This window comes from Podarcis liolepis, assembly GCF_965112155.1.
Source record: "Podarcis liolepis genome assembly, chromosome: 8".
In the NCBI taxonomy this organism is placed as follows: Eukaryota; Metazoa; Chordata; class Lepidosauria; order Squamata; family Lacertidae; genus Podarcis; species Podarcis liolepis.
In genome coordinates, this window is record NC_139560.1 from 46,791,652 (window position 1) to 46,819,633 (window position 27,982).

Genomic DNA, 27,982 nt, shown 5'->3' on the forward strand with positions numbered 1-27,982 from the left:
GTTTTTGAGAACAGCATACACAAAATCACAAGCTTATTGGCTGCGAGTCCTGGATGACGTGCTTCCTGCCTTGCAGGCCTTTTCTACCTGGTCTGGGGCCCTTATTGACTCCAGCTACCAAAGCTGAGGCTTCCGAACAAACTCTTTGGCTAAGGTATTGTTTGGGGGTTTTGTTGGGGTTTCCTTTTTGCTGTTATTGATATTATTGTTTTGTGTCTTTTAAAATATGTGGATTTATGTGGAAATGGTTCATTTTGATGTTTTATTTATTGTTTATGACTACTCTTGTTAAATTTTGAATTAAGTCCCCTCCCCATGTTGTAAGCGGCCTTGAACATGGATTTAACTATGGAAAGGTGGCTTACAAATAATATTTTGTAAGGATGGATAGACAGCAATTCAACAGAAGCCATCAAGATAACTCTGGTTTGCAAGTTGCTGTGCGAGAATTGCACATTGTATCTTATTTAACCTTTTGTTTCCCTTAATCCCAACAACATGTGAACTTGTGCAGTGGTGGAGGAAATTAGAATTGGTCAATTAATGTCAAAAATCCATATTTGAGGTCTAAAACTTCATTGTAAACAGCTTTATTTTATTTTAGTTTTGCTTGGTTGTGTCCTATACAAGCCATTTCCTTTGTGGATTAACAGACATCACCCCTTTCCTGTTTTCCACTGTGAGCTAGAGTGTGTGTATGCATGTTCAGTTTCCTGTGGAAGAATCTTCTCTCACGCAGGGACTCAGGTCACGTATTAACAGAAAGGGCAGTGACTTCCCTACTTGCTGTGGTCAACAGGGATTTGCTCATGTCCAAACCTGGGTTGGTTCTTTCCTCTTCAGCTGAGCCATTTCTTATTTTTAAAAGGCAGAGACAGGAGGGATGAAAATAGAGAGAGCTCCATTATATGTCAGAGAGAAATTCAACCCCAGGCTACAGTGTCCAGAAAACCACAAATCAATTTCCTCCTCCTCCTGGTCTTTGTCGTCTAACGGCATGTGCTTGCAGCCATCTTTATCATTGAGAGAGAAGGACTGTTTCCCCCAGTATATTGATGGACTCACCTGGTCTGATAAACAATGTAGGTTAGGTATAGAAAAGTCTTGCATTGTTAGTATTTTCCTTGCAACCTTTTATTCCTATCTGTTTTTAAAAGATTCGGTGGGTGGGTGTAGCTATCCCCTCCTGCCTGCTTGTGACTAACACTGCCTTGCCCGCTAGCCCATTCAAAGAAAACGCCAGGTGCCACCCAGTTGTAGCTCCCTTTCCCTCCCAGCTCCAGCTGTGGGAAGAGTGGACTCGATGGAACAATGGCAACAGATGGCGGCAGCTACTGGAATAAGGCTGGGTTATGTTTCAGTGCAATTTAGGCTGCTTTCTGGCTGTCACTGTTTTGTGGGAGGGATTCAGTTGCATGCTGGGAAGTACACATTGTGCAACTGCTGTGAGTTTTGTGGTCATGTGCAGAGAATTCGTTTCCAAAAATATTAGCAAACATTTTGCAGTAAGGAAAGAGACAGGATACTGCACTGGAAAGTGTGGGATAACGACATAGTATAACCTCCCCACAAAACAAATAGGAATGAATACTTAATGAATAGTAGATGCCATATAACCTCCCCGAAAGTTTATGGTGGGGGGAAATCAGGTTGTTTGAAAGTGACCTTAGAGAAGGCTAGTTGCCAACTGCAGAAAATGTTGTCTGGTGGGGCTTTAGTAAACAAGACTACAATACAATCAGGCCACCATGGCTTTAAAAACAAAACAAAACAAAACAAATGCATACAGACTGTTCTTCAGGCATTTCCCAAGCAGAATTAACCATGGAAAAATGGCATGCAATACATTTATACTGTTAAAATGCATCATCATGACCTGACATGTACAGACCTCTCAGGCTAACATTTTAAGGAAATACTAATAGCCAGGCTTCTTCTTATCTCGTCTTTCTCTTGCTATCTTAAGCATAATTAGTAAACAAAGCGTAACTTAACAGAAAGTAACATTCTACCAACAAATCCAAACCATTATATTTTAAGAGCATTTGTTGTGATTATTTTCTTTTTTATACCTCATATTATTTCACAAGACTCTCTCTCTCTTTCTCTTTCTCTGTCTCTCTCTGGGTGGGTGTGTGAGAGAGAGATTTATTGGGGCTGAATCCAGTCAGGGAGGAGATTTTTTCCACAGTGCTGTTTTCCCAGTATAAATCCACTCATCATTCCAAGCTAGGAGTTGCCCCATATTGTGCCTGTATGCTTTTCCTTCAGAAGGTAAACAGCAGCTTCAGTGGTCAATTTGGATTACGAAAATGGCACAGGGGAAAACCCTAACTCCCACCTCTCCTGTATTCCCTCTTTAAGCTTTATGAAAATCAGATCTGCTCATAGATCTCCCACTGCCTTTTCTAGTTTAACATTCAGTATGTGCACAAATAGTGAGTTGGCTTGAAATATATAATAGCCAGTAAATTTGTTTGCTTCCATTTTCTGTATTAATATATAGCATACTGATCTGGGGTACTGTTGGGTCCAGTTTATGTCCTAGTTATGCAGTAGCAAGAAAGGACTATCACTCTTCTTTACTAAAGAAAGCTACCGACTGTAGGGTTCTGCCTCAGATCATTAATTAATACAGAAACAGAGTTGTAAATCTCAGCTAGACAATGAAACTAGAATGGGCCACATGCAGAAAGTGAAATATGCAATAAAACAGCAGGTATAAAAAGGAAATATCTGTGCTAATTAGCGTACCACTTTTGGGCCGCGGGTGGCGCTGTGGGTAAAACCTCAGCGCCTACGACTTGCCGATCGTCAGGTCGGCGGTTCGAATCCCCGCGGCAGGGTGCGCTCCCGTTGCTCGGTCCCAGCGCCTGCCAACCTAGCAGTTTGAAAGCACCCCCGGGTGCAAGTAGATAAATAGGGACCGCTTACTAGCGGGAAGGTAAACGGCGTTTCCGTGTGCTGCGCTGGCTCGCCAGATGCAGCTTGTCACGCTGGCCACGTGACCCGGAAGTGTCTTCGGACAGCGCTGGCCCCCGGCCTCTTAAGCGAGATGGGCACGCAACCCCAGAGTCGGACACGACTGGCCTGTACGGGCAGGGGTACCTTTACCTTTACTTTGGGCCAGCGCGTTAAATTTAAAGCACAAAGCTTTTCATAAAAAGAGGCTAAACTCAGTGGTTTGTGGATCTGGGGGGTTACTCTCCATTTGCAGTATTCATATCATTGATATTTAAAGCTGTCGGGTCTCTCACTTAAAGTTAAGGTGCCACAGCATATTTTAAGAAATGTAATGCGGATGTATTCTGTGATTTACTTAGCCAATGGTTTCCTTCATTATTTCTCATTCACACTTGATTATTGGCCATGCTGGCTAGGGCTGATGGAAGTTTGAAAACATCTGTAGGCCATCACATTGGCTACTTCTAGTTTAGTCCAAGGCAATTGTTAAGACTTCGTGGGCATAATTTTACTTTATGCAATACAGTGGTGCCCCGCAAGACGAATGCCTCGCAAGACAAAAAACTCGCTAGACGAAAGGTTTTTCCGTTCGCGATTTGCCTCGCAAGACGAATTTCCCCTATGGGCTTGCTTCGCAAGACGAAAACGTCTCGCGACTTTTTTTCTTTGACTAAAAACAAAGACATGTTTTGTTTATAAAGTTAATTTATTTTCCCTTAAATTTTTGAACTGCTCTTTACAGTATGTGTGACTTTAAAGAGCAGTTAATAAACTGTTGTTGTACCAAATTTGGCTTTGTTTGGACTTTTTTTGACCATAGGAACGCATTAATTGATTTTCAATGCATTCCTATGGGATTTCGTGCTTCGCAAGACGAAAAATTCGCTAGACAACAAAAATTGCGGAACGAATTAATTTCGTCTTGCGGGGCACCACTGTATAGGGCATAATCTGTAATTTTCAGTTTCACCAAAATGCTATCATGATGATATTGATGCTGTTTGTTACAAAGCAGAGGAGATAAATCCTGCAGTGTTTAATTTTTGAAATTCTGATAAATAGATTGTGTGGTGGTCTCTGAAAACACTGGGGATCCCACGTTTTGTGGCAAACATGCAACAAAAATCTATTCAATCTGTTGAATATGTTTGCCCAGGATTCACTTTCCTAAAACTTAACTGCTGCAAGTAGTCAGAAAAAGAAGCAGTTTTCAAATATTCACCATCATGAATCGCAAAGTGCATATTGCAAAAGAGCCCAAATTATTAACATACATGTTGTTAATGTAGAATATCCCCCAACAAATAATATTCCAATGACTCAGAGATCAAAAGCTTTTCAATTACTAATGTGCAATTTATGATAATGCAGAGTTACTATATTTATTTGCATACTCTTCAGCCTATAAAAGTCAAACACTATGCACATTATAAATCATTTCCTGAAAGTTATTCTAGATGCAGAGACAGAAATGCCCCTTCCATTGAATCATTCCTTGAGACAGCTTCATATAAGATTATAAATGAGCCTGAATAAAAGCAGAATCCTCAAAGTAATATTTGTTCTATTCCTGGAGGTTATCACAAAGATAAACTATCCATGTCTGGTGCAAATGATATCACTTCTTGGTACTGATTTCTCTGACAGTGTATACATTTTTAAAAATGTCATGGGAAGAATGTGGAAGAAGAGCGAATCTCCTGCATGTGCTCAAAAATAGCAATGTGCTCAAGATAAGTGTTGCAGTGTGTGGGCCTAAGATTGTGACAAGAATAATGTGTAGTTTAGTATCTTTTACTAGACCACCTATAGATGCAGCAGTAAGCTTTGCAAATGTTTCCAACTTACCAGTTGGATGTTAAGGACAGTTGATGTTAAGGACAGTGTGCAGGAAAAGGTGTACAATTCTAAACAAAAGAGTATTGGAACACAGGAGGGAGCTGTCTTAGATCAAATCAGGCTATTTATTCATCAATACCTGTTTCTCAGGCAGATGGATTCCCCATCACCAGTACAGTGGTACCTCAGGTTACATATGCTTCAGGTTACATACGCTTCAGGTTACACACTCCACTAAGCCTGAAATAGTTCTTCAGGTTAAGAACATTGCTTCAGGATAAGAACAGAAATCTTTTTCCGGTGGCGCGGCAGCGGCAGGAGCCCCATTAGCTAAAGTGGTGCTTCAGGTTAAGAACAGTTTCAGGTTAAGAACGGACCTCCGGAACAAATTAAGTACTTAACCCAAGGTACCACTGTAATGCCTAAACAAAAATTTGCAACATAGTCAACTAAAAATAATCAACAGGAACTATCTGTTTTCAATCTCAACTGTGAAAGAAGTCTGCAATTTTCCTTATCATGCATCAACTAGCAGCTTTGCATATGTGGAGAGGTATATACACGATGCAGTCATATATACACGTTTACTCAGAAGTAAGTTCTATTGTTGCCAGTGGAGCTTATGCCTATATGCATTACATGGAGACTAAGCCTCACTAAAAACAGCAGAACATACTTCTGAGTAGACATATATATTGTTACAGATTTGGGGAGGAACCCTCCCAAACCCTAGAAATTAATAGAAGGTAGAATTTTGATTATTTGGAGTATTAAAGGGAAGATTGCAGGCCAGCAGGAAAATATAGACTTAGCTCCCTTTCCAAGCCAGTTCCTCACCTGGAACAGAGGCATTCACAGAGGCAAAAGGTATTGATGGTCCATCTAAGAGGAATCCTTGGGCCTGGGCAGACAGAGGTTGCCAAGGTGATGGGCGTGTGTGACAGGAGAAGAGTGTCTTCCGCAAGGTGTGCTGGGAAGAAGGCAGAGAACAAAGGTTGAGATCCATCTTTGGCAGGCTGACTGAAGGCTGGTTGGGAGAGATGCCTTTGACTCCAATGCTGCACTGCTGTGGGGAACAAGCCCCTCTTGAAATCATGAAGCTGTAAGATCTGTACTCCCTCCATGCAGACTGAAGGTGTAAATATGTGAACAAATCATATTTCTTAAAGCTGTGGCAGTCTCCGCCGCATCTTCAATTCTCCAAAGGAGAACAGATCCTGGGTGAGTGCTTTGGCAGAGAATGGTGGTAGCACCCAACTTTTGTAAACAGATGATTACATGATTAATTCTGTTTCTACCACTAAGCAGTCTGGTGGACTTACTGAACTGTAGGGATAAATCCTTCATAGGCAGCTTGCTGGATATGTGAAGAAATAAATCTAAGGCATTAAAAGGAGGTTTTGGGACCTCGCTTAGCTCAGATAGGCAATTTAATCAAAGCAATGTATTAGCATTTCTAGTTGCTAGGGAATGGCACCTCTGTACATCTGACTACAAGCTGCTGACTGAGGCGAGAGGCATATTAGGGAGAGGTTAATATGATTCCATCCATCTTTCATTAAAAGGTGAAGCTATTTGTACTCTTGTGGCCAATGACAATAATTCAGACACTGCTCTGGATGGTACCTCTCAGGCTCAGGACTTGGATGTCTCTAATTATTTGATAAATGCATGGACCAGTTAATAGCCAAGTGCCGTTTCAGTCGCTATGCAAATAAAAGTGGACACAGGTTGAGTCATTATTTAATCTGGGTGAAACATTGATATGGTCACTGATGGCTAATCTACTTTTGCAGCTAAATTTATACTTTAATAATAATTATTCAACATTGCATTATTAGGCAGCACTCTGAAAAGAAGATGCCTGATGAAAACATAAGAATAGTCCATTACATTATTATCAGCAATTATTGTGAAATTGCTTTCAAAGCAATCATGTATTTATTAGCCTGTGCTAACAGAGACAGAGCTTTGAGATATGAAAGATTCCGACAGTCTCATCGTAAAGGATGCTTTCGATGCAGTTTGTGCTGCAAAAACTAAGCTTATTTCCTTCAAAAGGATTCTCCAACCCTCATTCAGCTTTGCTTCACTTGCCCTAGCAAAATCTGTGAGCCAATGAATAGGATATTGTGCAAAAGTTCAATAACAAATTCCATGCCTGTCTGTTCTGATAAGTTGGGGCTAAGCTATATACGTACAGCTGCTTGAGGTGAGCCTGGAGCTGGCAACTGTATAGTTGCAAAAAGAGAGAGAGGGAGAGGGAAGGAGGAGGAGGAGGAAGCAGGAATGAATGACAAAACCAGGAGACAGAATTGAAGAGCAAGCCAAGAAGTCAAGGCCAAAAGACAATTCCATCAGGGCCAAAGGACAAACCAGGAGGCAAGATGAAGGACCAATAAACAGATACAGGCACACACAAATGTTCCTGAAGTCATGTTTCTAGGGCAAGGCTGAACTAGAAGGATCCATTAGGCATCCTGAATGAGCAGAGTCAGTTCAGGGCCTGAGAGTCTGGTACTTCATTGCCTATGTAAGTGGCTGCACCCTGCAGTTTGATGCCTCGTTGAACAAGGCAGCAGCACCTAACTCCAAAGCCTATTTGAGTCTCAGCAGCTCCTGCCAGGCATCTGCACTTGAGCCATGCAGGTGAGGAGAACTTGGGGGTAGTGGCCATACTGGAACTGTGGTGGAGGTCAGGTGCTTCCACCAATGTAGGAGTGCGTATGGACATCCCCATCTGAAAAAGAGGGTACAAATTTGCATATGACATAAAAGTATTGGCAAATTTTATGCAAATTTGTATCTTTTGCAGGTGCAGCAGAGGGCCCAATCCACATACTGTTTACTAAGCCCAACAAAATCCTGTAGGCACCCCAAGTAGAGCCACAATCTATGGGTGCAAAGCAACAAAAAGTACCTGCCCAGAACTGTTTTCTGCCAAACTAAGACGTTTTGCAGAAATATATTAATTCTTCATGTGCTCCAAAGGAAGCCCTATGAAATACCTTCCTGCTGTTTGTCAATCGTACGGAAGTCTTTCTCAAGTAATTAACGCTGCTGGTGAACAGACAGCCTGGATGATATTGCAAAGAATTAACAGATTTTTTATTACCTTGGGGTAGAAGCTAATTCTGAATCTTTCTAAAGGGGAAGATGGACAGTGATAATGAAAGTAGCCAAAAGGAAATTTGGAGCTTATTAAGCAATTCCCTCTTCAGCAAATGCCATAGAATATCTTAATATTCACGTCAGAAAAGCAAGCAGCTTTTTGAGAAGTACTGAGCTGATCCTCTCTCAGGAGAAGCTTTCACACGTTTGACCCTTCTCCATATAATAAACCAGAAAATTTAGAGGGATACAGGGAGGAATAGCAATGAACCTTCTGGAAAACATATCTAGACATTCTATTTCAGAACAAAATACAACAAACAGCCTTGCTGATGCTTCTGGGAGCTCAGCCACCATGTGGCAATGCTTCTAACACAACATGAGCACGGGACTGTAAATGCTCAAGCACAGTTGGTCAAAACTGAGAACAACATTGTCAAGAAACACACTGATATTCCACAGTTTTGATCTTACAATGACAGTTCTGATTAGTTTATAATTATGATTTTTAGCCTGCAAAATTGTTCCTTTACAAATTAACTAACAAAACAGAACCTGGGGAAGTGAGGTTCTTGTTGCATTTGATAATTCCCAGTTCCAACATCTCATCTCAGTCTTCACCTTATTCTTCTTATTTTATTAATTCATTGCTTGCAATATTTATATCGTGCTCAGCAGCGAAGGTAGTTTGTACGTCAAAGATTAAAAATCACAACAAAGGTCTGTGAAGAACTTTGATCACAAAAAGCCTCATCCAGGAAACCTTCACACAGACCAGAGCTTTGATGGACCACTGAGCTACTCCACATATATAACTTATCTGCTATGGTGATGAAAGAGCACCTTCTTTTTCCATACAGATGAATGTCCCTCTGCTCCTAATATTTAAATCTAGGAGGACATCCACTCAGTTAGAAGCTCTATACACACTAGGGCACATACAGAGCTTTAGATCAGAGCCACCATATGCTTAATAAGTACAGTGTACCTCGGGTTAAGTACTTAATTCATTCTGGAGGTCCGTTCTTAACCTGAAACTGTTCTTAACCTGAAGCACCACTTTAGTTAATGGGGCCTCCTGCTGCTGCCGCACCGCCGGAGCACAATTTCTGTTCTCATCCTGAAGCAAAGTTCTTAACCTGAAGCACTATTTCTGGGTTAACAGAGTCTGTAACCTGAAGCGTACATAACCCGAGGTACCACTGTAGTATTATCAACTGATTAGAGAGGTGGTGTAAGGTCAAATTTATGAACTGTGACACTTCAGGCAAAAGTTATGCCCAGCATTAAAGCTGATAGTCGTGTCTTCCCCCCGTCTTCCTTTTGCTGGGTATTCAACTCCCCATCCCATCTCCTTTTCACCCCCACCCCCACGCTGAAGCTAGAGCCAGCCCACCGATGAGTCAGGGTGAAGCACTCACCTCAGGCAGCAGGTGGAGTAGTTTCGGCTACATAAATGTGAACACTCAGTATTAGTATGTAGGTAGCAGTGTTCCCATATTTCACCCCTCCACAAACAGCTTGAAAATTGCTGATGGCCTTAGTGGACCACTTAATATTATTTTCTTCCTGTTGTAGCAATTGTAATGCTCTGTGCTAGATGCTGTATGATTTTAAATTGTACTTATATTTAAATTGTATTTAAATTGCTTGTTGTTCTTATTTCTTATGTTGCAGTTCTTATGTTTCTTACGTTGCATTTAATTGTACTGCATACAATAACATGCAGAGTAAGAAATAAATGAAGCAATAAAAATACAATTAAAAATAAGTAAGAATACTTAATAAAGACATTCCACAGACCACCTGAATGAAGCTCGTGGGCCTCAGCTAATATTTTATGTGCCAGGAGCCACATTGACTCATGGTCAACCCAGTGGCAAACTTTGAGCTCTCAAATTTCAGTGGCGCCCTGGGTGACAGCAAAATTCCGCCTTTCTCACTCCATTCTACAGCATTGTTGTGGCGCTTAGTGCAGCCAAACCGGTCGTACTACCCTAAACCTGCCTCTGGTCACCTCTAGGTGTGGCTGAAGAGTAAAAGTGGGTGTGGTGAAAATTGACATTTCAAATTGATGGACATCCTATACCCTTTTAAATTTTTCTTTGGGGGGGTTACTGGGTTGTTGTTTTTATTTTGATTATCTATATTGTGGTTTTATATTTTAATTTGTTCTGTGAACCATTCTGAGATCTCCGTGTATAGGGCAGTATATACCGTAAATTCGACTAATAATAATAAAAAGAAAATGTGGGGAAGGTGGGTGCTGATGGCCAGAAAATCAGGAATGTCTACAGAATCTACAGCAACTTGACATGAGCCAACAGTGTGACGCGGCAGCTAAAAAAGCCAATGCAATTCTGGGCTGCATCAATAGGAGTATAGCATCTAGATCAAGGGAAGTAATAGTGCCACTGTATTCTGCTCTGGTCAGACCTCACCTGGAGTACTGTGTCCAGTTCTGGGCACCACAGTTCAAGAAGGACACTGACAAACTGGAACGTGTCCAGAGGAGGGCAACCAAAATGGTCAAAGGCCTGGAAACGATGCCTTATGAGGAACAGCTAAGGGAGCTGGGCATGTTTAGCCTGGAGAAGAGGAGGTTAAGGGGTGATATGATAGCCATGTTCAAATATATAAAAGGATGCCACATAGAGGAGGGAGAAAGGTTGTTTTCTGCTGCTCCAGAGAAGCAGACACGGAGCAATGGATCCAAACTACAAGAAAGAAGATTCCACCTAAACATTAGGAAGAACTTCCTGACAGTAAGAGCTGTTCGGCAGTGGAATTTGCTGCCAAGGAGTGTGGTGGAGTCTCCTACTTTGGAGGTCTTTAAGCAGAGGCTTGACAACCATATGTCAGGAGGGCTCTGATGGTGTTTCCTGCTTGGCAGGGGGTTGGACTCGATGGCCCTTGTGGTCTCTTCCAACTCTTTGATTCTTTGATTCTAACTACTGACTTCTCTTATCAAAATAAATGTGTGACAGCCCCCCTTTTAATCAAAGGAAAATAAATAAACTGCTGGGCCCCAGGAACTTCTGCCTTTATTTATTTATATGATTTATAAGATAATTAGGTGCCTTGTTTTAATGCATACTACACAGCCTGCAGAGTCCTAATGAGACTTTTATAATGTGCCTAGATCAGGGCAAAGATCTGCATTGCAAATTTAAAACCTTTTTAAAAGTCGAAAACATTTGTGAATGGACATTAATTTAAATATAGTACACATATGTGTCAGCATATCCGAATGCTTTTAACAGAACTAGTGTTTCTAAATTAATTTGACATGATTGTCAATCTCACTGTATTCAATCCTGCAGCTTTTAGGTCAGCTGAGAAACCTATATACTCATCATTTGGACTGCTAAATTTGAGAAGTACATAATCTATAACTCAGTTTTCCTAAAATGGCACAGCACTGAGAGCTCAGAGTTGTAGATTTAAATTTTAACTGGAACATTGGCAGTACAAGCAGAAAATCAAATTCTACACAATAGCTCAATTCTTGACCCTATCTATAACCTCTTCTGCTTATTACCAAGCTGAGAGGAGGGGGAAGAGTGCTATATAACATTTAGTAATGGAACTGTAACCACTGCAAATATAATTTGATTAGCCATACTTGAAACACCTCCAATTTCTTGCTGTAGCTGCAAAGTCTGCCAGTCTTTTAAGGTATATTCCAGAGAAATGAAAAGCAGCATTATAAAAAAAAACTGGGGCTACTTGTGAAAATTAAGAACAACAAAAGGACTGTGGATACCACCAATATTTATTTCAAGTTAGTGGATACTAAGGGACTCTACCCTGATATCAAAGACCATATGGAATGAGAGAACTCAATGGGTGAGGATAAGAGGGGCAGAAAACAAGCAAATCATTGTTATAGGCATATAAATGAAAAGGAGTCCAAGGCCTTGCATCTGAGAGGAGAGCATTTTGTTCTCTTACAGGAAAATCATCCATGCAGTCAACTGCGTGTATAGAAAATAAACTTGGTAGAGATTCCTTGAGTCCAATATACTGTACATTGCATTCATTTGATGCAATCCAATGAATTTCAGTAAGCTAGAGAGTCAGCTGCTGGAGGTCCCATGGCCAAATCTGGCTCCCAATGGCATGCCACTTTACCCTCATCCACTTGCTAATGCAGGGTAAAGAAATGACCAACAAGCCATTTGGAGGGAATGAAGGTTGAAGATGTATGACCAGCTTCAATAAAATGAGTCCTATTGGATCATTCCCAATGGATCCTTGAGTCCATCAACGGTTGGTTGGTTGGTTGGTTGGTTGGTTGGTTGGTTGCCTGCTTGCTTGCTTGCTTGCTTGCTTGGTTAGTTAGTTAGTTAGTTAAAAACATTTTAAGGTTGCTATTCTGAAGAAATGCCCATCCAAAGTGGCTTACAATAAAAGCAGAAGATAAAAAAGTACAACATTTAAAACTAAAAACCTAACGCTACACTTTTTCTTCTTCAAAGAACTAGGGAGAGCATAACTGAGAAAGACCACGACCTAGCTAATGAACATCACACCTGGAAGGCCAGCTGGAAAAAAGTGAACAAGGGACTACGTTTGGCTCAATAGGTCACATATTGCAAAGGTCAGCTATGAATAAATATATGACACCAGTCATGTCTTTATTCAAGGATCTTTGGTATATCCTTAATAATTCCCCCAATTTCTCTCTCAATCTGTTGTAAACTGGGGAGCTGAGATGGCAAAGGTTGGATTTCTAAGCTCTCCCTGCAAAAAAAGCCATGCAAGATATAATGAGTAGGTCTTGTTCTCTGCATGAAATAATATAATTGCTGGGGAAAGATTAATGGCACCATATGTCTTCAAGTAGTAGTTCAAGCCGTATTTTTAAAGAACACAAAATATTAATGTCCCTGCTTTTCATATAATATGTAGTGCTTATAAACTCAGCATCTTTTAAAATGTTATTTCTTCAAACACCTGTGCAAAATATACAGAAGACATTAAAGGGAATATTCCTTAACGCAGCATTTATTGAAAGCTCTATGTGATTAATCAGGAGCACAGCAAGGTAGCTAAGCACCTAGGAAGTACTCCTTTCCCCCACTTCAAAGCCCATGTGCCGATATTAAGTATGTAACATTGACATTTTCAACAGACAGCTACATGATTTAGGGCCTAACATCTAGTAAAAATCAAATGATCTAGCAACCTACCACTGCAATCAGTTCACTTTACATGAGCATATGTCTTTATTCACAGTAGACATTCATAGATTGGGCTATGTGTGTATGAGTCAGTTTTCAAAAAGGGAACTTACAGTGCACAGGTTTGCTCAGAAGTAAGTCACGCTGTAAGGTCCGTATACTTAAAGCTATGGTTTTCCCAGTAGTGATGTATGGAAGTGAGAGCTGGACCATAAAGAAGGCTGATTGCCAAAGAATTGATGCTTTTGAATTATGGTGCTGGAGGAGACTCTTGAGAGCCCCATGGACTGCAAGAAGATCAAATGTATTCATTCTTAAAGAAATCAGCCCTGAGTGCTCACTGGAATGACAGATTCTGAAGCTGAGGCTCCAATACTTTGGACACCTCATGAGAAGAGAAGACTCCCCGGAAAAGACCCTGATGTTGGGAAAGATGGAGGGCATAAGGAGAAGGGGATGACAGAGGACGAGATGGCTGTACAGTGTTCTCGAAGCTACGAACATAAGTTTGACCAAACTGCGGGAGGCAGTGGAAGACAGGAGTTCCTGGCATGCTCTGGTCCATGGGGTCACGAAGAGTCGGACACGACTAAACAACCAAACAACAACAAAGTCACGCTGTGGACAGATCCACACCATACAACAAAAGTACATCCTGTTGACATTTTAAAGCGCATGACTTCTCCCAAAGGACCTGGGGAACTTTAGTTTGTTAAGGGAGTTGGGAATTGTAGCCCAGTGGGGGGGAACTACAGTTCCCATGGGTCTTTGTGGGGAAACTGTGTGCTTTAAATGTACGCTTGCCTGCTTCCTTGCATGTTGTGTGATGGGGCTCTGAGAAGGCAATTGTTAGCAATGTTCTCTTCCTACTACCTTTGTCCTGAGGATGTGCACCTTTTATCAACGTATACGTCAACGCTTTGTAACCTGCCAGCAAGTAAGACAATATATGCTCATGCTGGCATGGTGTAAGCAACATGGATAAAAATATTTCCTGGGCACCCAGGCTGTACCTTCTTACTGCAGTCTGAATAAAATATATTCTTCCCCACCCTGGTGTGATTTATTAGCTCAGGTCTCCCCAGCATCAGACTCTAATCTATTAGAGTACAGTGGTACCTTGGGTTACATACGCTTCAGGTTACAGACTCCGCTAACCCAGAAATAGTACCTCAGGTTAAGAACTTTGCTTCAGGATGAGAACAGAAATCGTGCTCCGGTGGCGCGGCAGCAGTGGGGGGCCCCATTAGCTAAAGTGGTGCTTCAGGTTAAGAACAGTTTCAGGTTAAGAACGGACCTCCGAAACGAATTAAGTACTTAACCTGAGGTACCACTGAGCTTCACATAGAGCAGCAGTTGTTACAATACCCGTGAGTGGAAGGCCAGTATTGTTCTCGAACTGCAGAAAGGCAAGCATTTGCCTGAGTTCACATACTGAGTACATGGCTGAGATGGGATTTGAACCAGAGACTGACCAGCTTGTAGTCATCAGCTAATCCACTTCATTACTTCACAAAAGCCTATGCAGAAAGTTCAGTTAATAAGCAATGCTCACATGGAGGGGAAATAGGGATCACAGTTGTTGGCCCCAGTCCTGATCCTTTTTAAAGAATAAAGTCCAACTCGTCAACAGTCCCATTTTCAAGGGGGCCAGATTTAAGCAAGACTTCTCAAATTCACTAGGAGCATTATTCCCTCCATGATTGACTTTATAATTTTTTAAACCGATTTTGGTGAAACCTGGTGTCTGAATTCTCTTACTACTACTTTCATTGTGGGTATCATTTTAAGAGTCTCTCTCTCTCTCTCTCTCTCTCTCTCTGTGTGTGTGTGTGTGTGTGTGTGTTTTAAACTGATTTTTATCCTGGATATGTTACCTCCACAACATGTAGCCTTTTAAGATTCTGAGTAGGACCTTGCTCTTTTCAGAGCTTCCCCACTTTGATCAGTCTCTTCCCCTGTGTAATCACCTCTTCCTGTACATATAATTGGCTCCTTGTTTGTCACAGTGAACTTTTACAATGTCAAATTAATTTCCTGAAATGTGCATGGTTTCCTTGACAGCTCTATAGCCTGTGCAGATTTGGATGAATTCCATATCAGGTGGTATCTCTCTCTCCGCCCCGCCCCCCAATTTCCCACTGAAAGGATGTTGGTTTTAACAGTGAGCTGGATAAGCAACATTGCAAGATACTTAACATTAAACCAGCTAACCCCTGAATAGTAGCCTACAGCCTTCAAAGAATTATGTTACATCATACATTTATCATGTGTATAGCCTCAAGCCAACAGAGCACTAATGCCCCTGTGAAATTTTATTGAATAGAGGCACAAATCAGTACTAACATGAGAGTCACTGCCTATGTTCATAATAACACTGCCCACTTTGGGTATTATAAAATATTGTTCAGTACGTATTGGCACTTTTAACAGATGCTTCTTTGATAGTAGAGTGTGAATGTTCCAAAACATCCAAAGACAGATTGTTCGGAACCAGTTTGGGAGATGTGGAAGGAAAGCAAGGACCAAATGAAAACCTTCCCAATAGCTCCCCAGATGCGATGGAGCTGAATTCCTCTTGCTCCAGTTAGACCAAGAAGAGGGAACCACTCAGAAGATTTCCCTTGCCTTTATCTCCCCCTTGCTTAAAGAGACAAAATGGCGACAGCAGTCTTGAAGAGATTATTCAATTCCTCTGGGGTGGCGCCATCTTGAATAATATGGGGCTTCCGTAAATCAATCCAACAGCACCTTCTAGAGTAGGCAGCCTCAGTGGCAGAGGAACCCTCTCTGGCACCCGGGGCGGGACGCTGAGGGGTGGGGTGAACCGTCCGGTGACACACGTGCGACATCCATACAGACTATGGTCACTGTGCAAGAGGCAGCCCGTATGGACAGCGCACGAGAGTGGCAGCCCGTACGGATTGTACGTGCCCTCGGCCACTCTACAGCTGAGGGAGAGGCAGGGGCCATCTTGTCACCCCCCCCCAAAGTGGCACCCGGGGTGACCTGTCCCTCTGCCTCCCACTTCGTACGCTCCTGGGCAGCCTGTGGCTTTAGAACACCCACCTTACCTGACCATTGGCAATGTTGGCTGGGGCTGATAGAAGCTGGAGTTCAACAACATTTGGAAAGCTGTAGACTTCCCCTCCTCCTCTGGGTGCTCTGCACAGTGTGCTTTACATAAGAGAAAAGCAGGTGGGGCTTGAGCAAAGAGAAAAGCTGCAGCAAGGGAAGCGAAAAGAAGCACCATTTAAGTGTTTTTGGTGACGTGGTCTAAACCACTGAGCCTCTCAGGCTTGCTGATCAGGAGGTCGGCTGTTCGAATCCCCACAACGGTCCCAGCTTGGTCCCAGCTCTTGCCAACCTAGCAGTTCGAAAGCACCCCCAAAAAAATTCAAGTAGATAAATAGGTACCACTCTGGCGGGAAGGTAAACAGTGTTTCCATTCGCTGCTCTGGTTTTGGTGTTCTGTTGTGCCAGAAGTGGCTTAGTCATGCTGGCCACAAAACCCAGAAAAACTGTCTGCGGACAAACGCCAGCTCCCTCGGCCTTTAAAGCAAGATAAGCGCCGCAACCCCAGAGTCATTTGCGACTGGACTTAACTGCCAGGGGTCCTTTACCCTTAAGATTTTAATATTTCCTTAGATTCTAATGATGCCTGGATGGATGAAGGCTCTCTGAGTATGTGTGGAAACTAATCTATGTTACAAAGGTGACATATACCGGTACATGTGTCATTCTGCCCACTTTGCATCTGGCTTCACCCAGCCCTGGCATGTGGACCCCCTAGGAGTTGCTTAGAAGGAAATGTGGTCCTTGGGCTTAAAAAATCCCCCTGAAATCTTGCTGCCGCTTGCCAGAGATTGGGGGTCATGTGTAACAATAGAAATGTGATGTGGGGGAAAATTAAGTCCTCCTGACCCTTCTTAGTATTTCGTTTTGAACTTAGGCAGCCACTGAATCTGTTAACCTTCATTAATAACCAAGCAGCAATAATATTTATGAGGCCTATTTATTCCTCCAAGATTCTAGGTAAATATAATTCTGACTTTATGCTTGGATAAATAAATGGGAGCTCCTCACCAAAATAGTAAATGAATTTTGAGTGCTTATGTGGAGGAAAACCAATTTAGGGGTTTAGAAAGTGAGCACAAATTGTTCTAAGATTGATTTCAGAAGCTAACATGCTCAATAATACTTTTTTTAAGAAAAAACAACCCCCACATAGCACTTGTTTTAAAATGGCTTCATATTTCTCACCATGTTTTCCAAATAAAATCTTCTCCAGTTAGCATCTTAAAATATATCATTGTGTTTCCTCTGCAGCCTTAGTATGTGATTTCAGGACCACAACTCATTTACTGCTGACAATAAAATCCTGTCATTAAACTACACAGGTAACAACAATCTTCCTGTTCCAAGAAACTAGTTGAAAATGTTTAATCAGTTCCATGAATCTCTTTTAAAAAGTGAGGGTTTCTACACAGTCAATGTTTGCAGCAGCAGGACAGGAATGGAACAATGCATACTTTATTTCCAGTATTCACAAAACTAAACTACCTCTTTGCAAATCCTCTTGACTGGTATTCAGCAGCCTAGTGCCATCCAGATGTTTTGGACTACAACTCTCATCAGCCCCCAGCCAACACCGCCATGCTGATGTGAGTTGTAGCCCAGCACACCTGGAGGGCACCAGGTTGGAGAAGGCCGTTTTTGATCAGCCCAAGATCCATGGATTGTATGGTGAAATGTATTGTGTCACCCTTTCCTCATCTTTCATCCTTGGACTGGGGACATGAGAGCAGGGGCAGGAGTAAGACAAGGTTTCTCAGTACAGTAGAATGGAGACCACAGGAGACAAGAATCGGGAATCACATAAATCCTATTCAGGCATTGTAAAGGTAAAGGGACCCCTGACCATTAGGTCCAGTCATGACCGACTCTGGGGTTGCAGCACTCATCTCGCTTTATTGGCCGAGGGAGCCGGCGTACAGCTTCCGGGTCATGTGGCCAGCATGACTAAGCCACTTCTGGAGAACCAGAGCAGCACACGGAAACACCGTTTACCTTCCCACCGGAGCGGTCCCTATTTATCTACTAGCACTTTGACGTGCTTTCGAACTGCTAGGTTGGCAGGAGCAGGGACCGAGCAATGGGAGCTCACCCCGTCGCAGGGATTTGAACCGCCGACCTTCTGATCGGCAAGTCCTAGGCTCTGTGGTTTAACCCACACCGCCACCCACGTCCCACATTCAGGCATTGTACTCACAGTTAAAATGTGACAGGGAGTAGGGCCACATTGGCGTAGCTCCTCTTTCTGGCACCCATGTGAAGAACACAAATATCTCAATTGGGGGCTTTTCACCTACAGATTTCCATGCATTCTGGAATGTTGAATGATCAGAGTTCTGGATCACAAGGAAGTCTGTATATGCCCCCTTCAAATATATGTATGGGCAGCAGGGTGCCCTTTCCTGCTCTCACGTTGGTGTTAGCTGTGACTAATAAATCCAAACAGGGCTATATAAAATAGAGGTTAAAGCCAGTGTGCAATTTATGTAGCTCATAAACAATCTGAAATAGATATGGTAGAAAGCAGACACCCAAAAGCCTTCTGTACAGATAATTTAAGAAAATACTGCAAAGAACCTAAGCAAAGCATGACTTAAAGAAGAAAATATTAAGAAGGACATGGTAAAGTTATGAAATATGTAATCAGCTGTCATGAAGATAAAGAATAATTAATGCAAGGCCCTCTCAGGGTAGCACAGGAGGGAATGTCTTCAAACTGCAGCAATTCAGAAGTAAAAATAAACTGATAGGCAATGGAATAAGTTGCCCTCGAAAGTTGGAAGATTTTCAATGGCAATTTTAAAAGGTAATTTAAGGATCATCTTCCAGAGTAAGGGAGCCATGTCGCTGCAGAAGGGTCTCAATACTTTTTCAGTCTCACCTGTATGAATTGTGCACACAATCTTTTATTTCCCATGTTTCCCCAAGAACTGACAATAATTTAGCATTTGTTTCAACTGATATTCAGGGTATGGGTCCCCCCCCCCCCAGCCAGAACTTGCTGGAATTTAGTTCTGGCACCTCTCAGGTGGGCACCATTGCCATTCCAAGAGAACGAAGGAGGTGCTCGTGGTGAGTTCTGGCACCTCTTTGTTCTAGCAAATAGCACTGCTGATATTACTAGTGGCACTATTACCCACCCCTCACCAGCAGGTCCTAGGGTGGGTTGCAGCAATTTACAATTCAGAAATTCAGAACAGCTGAAACAGACTAGCCCCAGGAATAGGTTGGGTCCTGTGAAGTCTTAGCAATGGCTTTCCAGGTCCTGGCCTGCTGAAGATGAAGGCAAGGGAATGCATCAGAGTTCTACGGGCCAAGAATTTTACCTCTCAGGCTGGGCCTGGATGACTTCTGTCTGATCTTTCACTTTGACTCTCAGTTTGAGAGACATGGAGACACCGGGACCATTGAGTGTAACTTGAAGACAGGCAGAGTAGAGTAAATAGCTGAAAGAGTCAGACTTTCCCTTCCAGCTGGGAAAAGACCAAGATCTTTGATGCTAAATAGGTGGCCGAAAAGCTACTCCACGGGCAGCAACTTAGGTTCCCAAATTGGCGGCACTGAAAACGATAGAGTGCCTCTGTAGCTAATACTGTGTCTCCCCCACAAGGATTTGTAACAGCCAGGGAAAGTGAGAAAGGGAAAAATAGTTTCCTGTAACAGTACTGCTAGAGAGGAGGAAGGTCTATAAACTCCTGCTGAAGCTGAATGAGTCTCAACTTGAAGGTCATCTTTTTATCCAGTAGTGTACAATTGTTGAATGTTTCTCTACATTATTCACCGTTAGCACAAAACACCTCAAATCCAATATAGGAAGTGAATAATAAACTCTGCAAACGTCAGGTACTTGGTATGATGGTAATCAAGGTCAGAGTATTCTAGTCATGAGAAATTTGAATGTCAAGGGTAATGAAAAGAAATGCGTTATTACCTAGCTATAATGGCTGCATTTTCCCCAGAACAGTTTGATAAGACCAGGAATTAACCCCAGACACATTCCAAGATCTGTATTGCAAAGTATTGCCAGAACCTGATGTGGGGAACCAGGTGTCAACCTTGGAAGCTGTTCCATCCTGAGACTTCCCTCAGTCTGGATAACTATAAACAAAACACCACAAAACTCTCAAACATGTATTTTATTGAAGTTCACAAGGCACGTTTACTCACATTCCAGTAGGCTGTTCTTTTGGCTCTGAGTGAATGTGGTTAGGAGGCTCCTTATGAACTTCTGTAGGAATGAGTGAATTTACTCTTCTTCCTGGGCTTGCAAGAACTAAAACAGAACTAGGCTACAAAGGAGAGAGGGAGGTTTTCCCCACTCTAGGCAGAGACAATAGAAACTAGAATATTATTGAGCCTTCATTTCCCAGGCTGCCTGGAGGTCTGGAAACGGGAAGGGCACTTCTTAAAGGAGCACCATTATTATTTCATCTACCCAATACAGTACTAAAACACAGATTTGCTGTCACTAAATAACTGAACCCTGTGGGGGCAGAACAAAAGCTGTCTTACACCAAGTCAGATCATTGCATTGGTCCATTAGTTCAGTATTATCATCAGTGACTCTCCGGGGTTTCAAACAGGGATATTCCCCCCACTCTACCCAGAGATGCCAGGGGTTCAACTTCAGACCTTTTACATGCAAAGCATGTTCACTGTCACCAAGTCCCAGCCCTTCTCATCATGCACAATTATAAAGAAGCTTACCTCTAAACTAGCACAGACCGAACAAGCTATAACAACCCTGAATATAGCTTGGGGAGGGAGAGATAAGGAGCAGGATTGCCCACTTAGAGAGTATGCATGATCCCTGTGGCAAATCTCTTTGAAGATTACCCAGAAATGGTAATCTTCTGTACCTGTCAAAAGCACTGGTATTTAAGAAGCAATTGTCAGCAGTGTGTTCCACCAGTGTAAACCAGCATAGAGCCCCAAGTGGAGTATTACAGGGAAGGGCTGTCCATGGATTAGTTGGATCCTAAGATGGTCCATATTCAAGACAGAGACAAGTAAAACAAAACACAAAACAAACCCAGCTCCCCATCTTCTGCCCAGAACAGCAGGAGCTGGCAGAGCTGCAGATACCTCACAGGAGCTACTGCTCCCCTCCTGGCCAGTCGCTCTTAGGATTTCTCTGCAGAGAACTTTTAATGGGTCTACCTCAACTAGGATCTGTAGCAGAAGTGGATAGGAGACTCAAAAGTGGGACACATCCATACTTTTTCCACTGCAAAATTTTGATTCCATATCAAATCATGAATGCCATCTTGGTGAAACACTAAAATCTGAAAAATGTTCATAAGTATGACAAATTTTCTGTTCTTAAACATTTCCAGCATAAACTTGGAATATGTATGGGAAATGATTCCAGATTATAAACCTTGGCATCTAAACTCCTTTCCCACATATGATTGCTAAATCAGTTCCCTCCCTTACTAGGGATGAGATTCACTGTTCTGTACCTGATTGTCTTTTGAATCACATTTTCTTAACTCAAATTTGGTCTGTTGCAATTCACATTTCATTAGATTGCTTGATGCAAGCCCAGGCAGGGCCGGATTTAGGTTTGATGAGACCCTAAGCTACTGAAGGTAATGGGGCACTTTATATGTCCAGCTGTCCTTTGCCAACAACAAATTGTCACTGTTTTTGTGTTGAATATATGCTATATGGTAATTTATGGATCTACACAACACAACACTGTTTGCTGTATGTAGGTTTTACTTTGTTTTTATCTTACATTTTGGAAATGTACATCCAGATTTTTTTTCCTTTAAAATTTGGGGGGGGGGCCAAGAGAGTGGGGCCTTAAGCTATAACTTGTTTAGCTTATACGTAAATCCAGCACTGAACCCATGGCTGGCAATTTGCAAAAAACACACACAAAACGATACTGTTTTTGATTCTCCTAACAGGTGTTGCAGTTGTCGCTTAGTAGTCAATATCACACTTGACAGTACTGCTACTGTTATTGATTGCCCATTATCAAGCAGCCATTTGGATGCCTCCAGGGGTGTTGTAATTTGTCCATCAATGAGTTTAATTGATAATATGTGATCCTTGTATGTTGTTGAAAGAAGATGCTGCCCAAAGAAAGTGGGGGTGGGACAGGACAGGACAGGACAGGACAAAGCATTAGATGTATTTTATCGTAACAAGACATAGAAATATCAAATTTTATAAAATGGCTCATTAAAATATTAGTTGATTTGGTGGGCATGGAGACAGAATTCTATATATTAACTTCAGGAGTTGTGGAACCTCTGTCACTAGCACTGCAGGTCTGCTGTGCACCTGATTTCCTCAGGGAACAGGAAAGAAACAAAAGACTTAAAGCCATTGTCTGTGTGCGAATGGTGCAGACATTAGGCAGCAAGATATCCCCTCCTCCAGCAGGTATGGGGTGAGGGACATTACAACATAGCAAAGAACAACAATCCAAAAATCCCCCCCACTCTCTCATTCCCACCTTCTTGCAAAGCCAAGAATGGCCACATGCAGTAACAAAGTTGGCAAAGGCCTTTGCTTAAAATTGCAGGAAAAGCTGTAGTATTTTAAATGTAACTAATGTATTTTGAATTATGCCATGTATATGTGAGTGGGACACAGCATGATATGAAAGCAAGGACACAAAGTACCTGGTTCTGTGAATGAACAACTGTTGCTCAGGGCACTGAATTTTTCCTTAAGCATTGTGCAGTAGTGAAATTTACAGAACACAGGAAAGGACATAACTGATATTATTCTTATTGCGTGGACAGGCGGAGTCCCCAGATCCTGCACGGTCCCCCCGTCATGTGAATAACGACTCAAAACAACATGCTTTGGGATTAAATTGGCCACAACTTTATTAAATTTCAAATGTGGGTAGACCTTGGCTCAGGCATTGGGCGTTCTCCCTCCCCGGTCCCCAGCCGGGGACCTAGGGAGCATCAGGGTTATCCAGTGTGTGTGTGGGGGATGGGCCGGCTCTGGAGAACATATGTTCAAGCAGAGATGGCCGCCCCCGTAACGCCGCCGCCGCAGGAGGGAGCAATGACGACCTTTCGGTGTACGGCCAAAGCCTCCCTTCAGAAAACCCCTTTAACGGGGAACCCTGGTATCGCTGCCGCAAGAGGAAGATGGACAAAAGGATTCCGCCCAAGGCCTGATACCGCCAAAGTTGTGACGTTTTGCTATGGGAAAGGCGAAACCTGCCAATGCAGGGAAATTCCTTTCCGGCCCTTTAACAGCGACCTTAACGTAGCAGCGCCCGCATACCTGTGAAGAAAAGTTAACCTGCAAAACCTGTGAAGAAAAGTTAACCTGCAAAATAAGACCTTAACTGAGGGTGGGTAGGGTGGGAGAAGCTCTGGAGCCAAGTGAGGATTCCTAGGTAAGATCCTCCCTCTATTGTGTGGGCAGGTAATCCCTCCCCTACCTGGCCTGGTCCCCTTGGCAACGCTTCCCCCAGGTGGGATTGGACAACTGACTGAGGTAGGTGGAGACCTCCAGGTATCCCACCTGAGGGAAGGCAAAGCCAAGCCTATGCTGTTGGAGCCGCTCCAGATCTAGGGGCTGCACGCGTCCACGCAAAGGGCGCCCCCCGTTTTAAGCGGGGAGCGGTCATTATCAGCTATTAAGAGAAGCAGTGCCACTGCCATTTTCTACTGGATGGTGAATTATGTATGTGTGTGCGCATGATTTTCATGCAACAAATACATGTTTAGCGCAATGGAACATGACCAAAGCAGGGTATGGTTTGTACTCTTGAATCTATGCACTGTACTGCTGCTTAGTCCTTTATTTTAAAATACATTTCCCTATATTTGCAAAGCTGCTAGTACCATTAAGCATTTACCCACCTTTGTGTAATGGAGAGGAGATAAAAGATGAAAAAAATAGCAATGAATGTTAATGCCAACTATCATCACCTCAATAAAATTGAGTTAAAGGGAATACACATTTCAGCACTTCATATAGCAGTATAACTCCAAAACAATGGCAATTAACAGAGTATCAGTTTAATGGCTGTGGCTCAAAAATGTTGCTTGTGCTGTTTTAAAACATATAAATTAAATATTTAAATTTAAATTAAATAGTGCTAGCACTCACATGAAATACTATTGGCTCACACTGTGTACGAGCGAACAGTGCAGAGCTCACATTAAAGTTCAGTTATTGTGAAATTCTCCATATCCCTCATCCACCTATCCTGCTGACCTAAATATCTACCTTACTGCATGCTTGCAACCACCAATTGATGCTCAGTAATTCAGTCCAGTAATTTATATGGAGCAATACAGTTTTCTAGGATTCATTGGAGACCCCTAAAGGCCATGATAAGGCTTCATGCCTTATATTTGACACGCATCTCCAGTGAGATATAATTAGGTAAACCAGGATTTGAACTTAGATCTACATAAATGGATGGCCACATGTGGGTGAACATGAGCTCCTTTGCAGAATTGAAAACTAAATAATTCCTGCCACTGGACCACAACATAATATGCATACTAGTATAAACCTGGTAGATCTAGTTCATAGAGTGAAATCATGCTAGTATAAGCCTATTAGATGTAACTCATACAATAAAATACTCTGATACTGATCACCGAATATTCTTTAACATAGCAGGGCTTTACGATGATCCTCTTTTCTAAGAAAAAGTTGCAAGATTATAACACTCGTCAGTCATCTCAGGAGAAAAAGCAGTGGTACCATGTGTTACTGGAGACTGCTTTCTTCTTTCCTAACAGCAATTACATACTGCTCAGAACACTGACAGCAATTAAATAGGATCTCTGTTCCTGAACACCTTTTCTCTTCTTTATGTGTGTGAGAAAGAGAAAGAGGAGAGAGAAAGAGAGAATTTCAGCAAACTGAAGAGCAAAATTAGATATTGCACAAAATAATGAAGAATGGGGAAACTTTACATTTGGAAAAGAAGTAATTTGACAGTCTTTTGGCTATAATGAAAGGGCTAGCAAGCCTAATCAATTTCTTTTGTTGGAGATCTTCTTTGAGTCAGTGTGTTATTGTTTAAAATACATCTCAAAAGTGCTGAACTGCATGCACTTTCCCTGTGATAATACTTTTTTTCCAGATCAGCTAGTATAATGGTAAAAATATGCTAACAAACGTTACTTTTGCATGTGGCTTGACAGCATTTTAAAATTATTGCAGATCCCCTTTGTTCAACACAGGTAAAATTAGCATGCATGGGGAACAGCAGAATTGTGGTAACAGGCTGTGTTCCCATACCCTCCAACATTTTCCCAATGAAAATAAGAATGTCCCATTCCATAATGATAATTTTACTATTTACCGTATACCCCATACATCTTACTGGGTTGCCCCAGCATTCTGGGCAGCTTCCAACATATCTAAAAACATAATAAAACATTAAACATTAAATAAAACATTAAACAAGAAAAGGAAGCTTGTCAGTTGTATGAAAAGGTCCTGTGATCATCCTGGACTCCATTAAAAGGACCTGTCGTTGGATGGTCACTTGCTGAGCCCCTCCAATACTCAGCTGAGATCCGGCTTCCTTTAAGATACTTGCTGCTGCCACTACCTTCTGAGTGGGGGGGGGAGCCTTAGGCCGCCCAAGCCCCTCTGTTTGGCCCCCAATACTCTACCCAGATCATCTCCTAAAACAACAACCCTCACCACTCCTGCGCACTACTCTCCTTGAAGGCTTTTGCCTGGCTGGGGTGTATCAGTGAATTGTAATAATGCCTCCTGCTCACCTGTAAGAAGCTGAAAAATAGGAGGTGAAGAGCGTAGATAGCAGTGACCAGAGGAGACATGACCACTGGAAGGTGAACAGAGGGAAGCAGTTTAGTCATGCTGGCCACATGACCTGGAAAGCTGTGGACAAACACTGGCTCCCTCAGCCTGAAAGCGAAATGAGTGCCGCAACCCCATAGTTGCCTTTGACTAGACCTAACCACCCAGGGGTCCTTTACCTTTGCAGCTGTAGCAACACAACCAGACACCTTCATCTACCCCAGCTGCAATAAGACACATTTCTCCCATATCAGAACACAGATTTGTAATACCTCTAACAATTTCCCATCCTTGCCAAAAACAAGAATAAAATGTTCTCAATTTAGTGATTTTATATAGACAGCCTAACCACATATTTTATCTGCTGGCACAGTTCTAAAAGTTTTGAAGTACTGATTTCTTACAACTGCTTGGAAATTATATTATTTTTTTGTATAAGGTCGATAGTCAGTATATTTATTTAACATTGTCCCACCACAATCATACACACACATGAATCTTTCTTAATTTTCCCTTGATGTTTTCTACAGCAATTAAGCTATTATCACTGAAAGCTTTTCTCATAGAAACTATGTTGCTTCTGTTTTCAGAGCACTGAAATCAAATATTAGGCTTGTTTTTTTAAAAAAAAAATCTAGTAAATCTACCTGACTCTGTATCCAAGGCAACAAATCTCTGGTTAATGATCAGCTAGAATTTCTCTGTGGAGGTGGTTATTAGTTTTATTAGTTTTACCAAGCACTGAAGTAAGAAGCTTCCACTGAAATGTCTCCTTACGCCCATCTGCAACATAGATTAAGGCAGAGAAATGCAGAACAGGAAATTTGGCAAACAGTTTTTGCATGGAAAATGTTCAAATTTTGAACATATATTCAGGGGGAAAATGGATTTAATATTTTTCAGAATGAATGTTTAAACATTTGAACTACATCAGTCCATGCATGTGGTACAATATCACAGGAAAGCTCCTGCCTTCTCCACCAACAGCACTGTGGGGGCTCACATTGGATTAATACATTGAACAGATAAAAGCTGAACAATGGCTTTCCCATGACAAACCAAATTGTAGCAGCTTGGGGGTGGGCTGGGGAATAATACTTGGCCCTATCCCTGCTGGGCAGAGTCTATCCTTTGAAAACTGCCCTTTCCCAAAACTGATGTAAATGTTTTTGAAATAATTATTTGAAAAAGTTTTCACATACTAATAAATCCTACTATGTTAGTTTCACTTTAAACTTGTAATTTTCTTTCCAAAGTTGGCTAGCTAAAATGAACTGAGCTGTCTACATCACTTCCGACACAAACACACTGGGGGCATTCTTTGTTCACCAACTCATCCTGTCATTCTAAGCAATGGCTCAGTCATTTACTAAACAAACAGACAGTGACTATTGCTATTGCTTCTGGCAATTTTCAAAAATTCTCAGTTGAGTAATGAATTTTTTCTCAGCACCGTGGAATTAAAGACCATCAAAATTATGAAAAATAAGAGCCACAAAGTGAGATAGGCTCAATAATTCACAAAAAATGGATGAAATGGAACAACATTGTGAATTACATGGGAGGTATGCAAGAGCTGGGCAATTACATCCTTGAAAGGCAGTCTCAAGCTTTTCCACTTCCAGCTTTTTCTATAGGCTTATTCACACACCGAGCACAGGCACAAGCTGTGTGCAAGTGTTTGCGTGAATGAGTATACACTTCATTTGTACAGCTCAACTATTGCATACTGATCATACACTTGTTGAATGATAAATGCAACTAACTGCATCAGTTTACTGCTCAGCCATTTGTGTTCACAGGTGCACCGACTACATTCATCGAATGGGTGAACACTCCTTATGGGAAACCACTTCCAGAGTTCCAGTCTGAGATGTGTACTGTTCCTTGGAAGTGCATCACCATATAAAGCACTCTCAGTCTTGATCTATATGGCTATAGGGTCCATAAGATGGTGTTCAAAAGCCATATCATGTATCTTCCTCCTGCCTGCTGCTGTGGCTAGAAAACTGCTTTGCAGAGCAGTGAATGTG

General features: G+C 42.0%; 1 long non-coding RNA gene across 1 annotated transcript; it reads left to right on the forward strand.

The window, feature by feature from the left end:
• LOC310714037 lies at positions 1 to 27,982 on the forward strand. Its single transcript, XR_014529542.1, has 3 exons — positions 1 to 154; positions 12,396 to 12,517; positions 27,752 to 27,982. It is a non-coding gene; the product is annotated as an uncharacterized lncRNA (long non-coding RNA).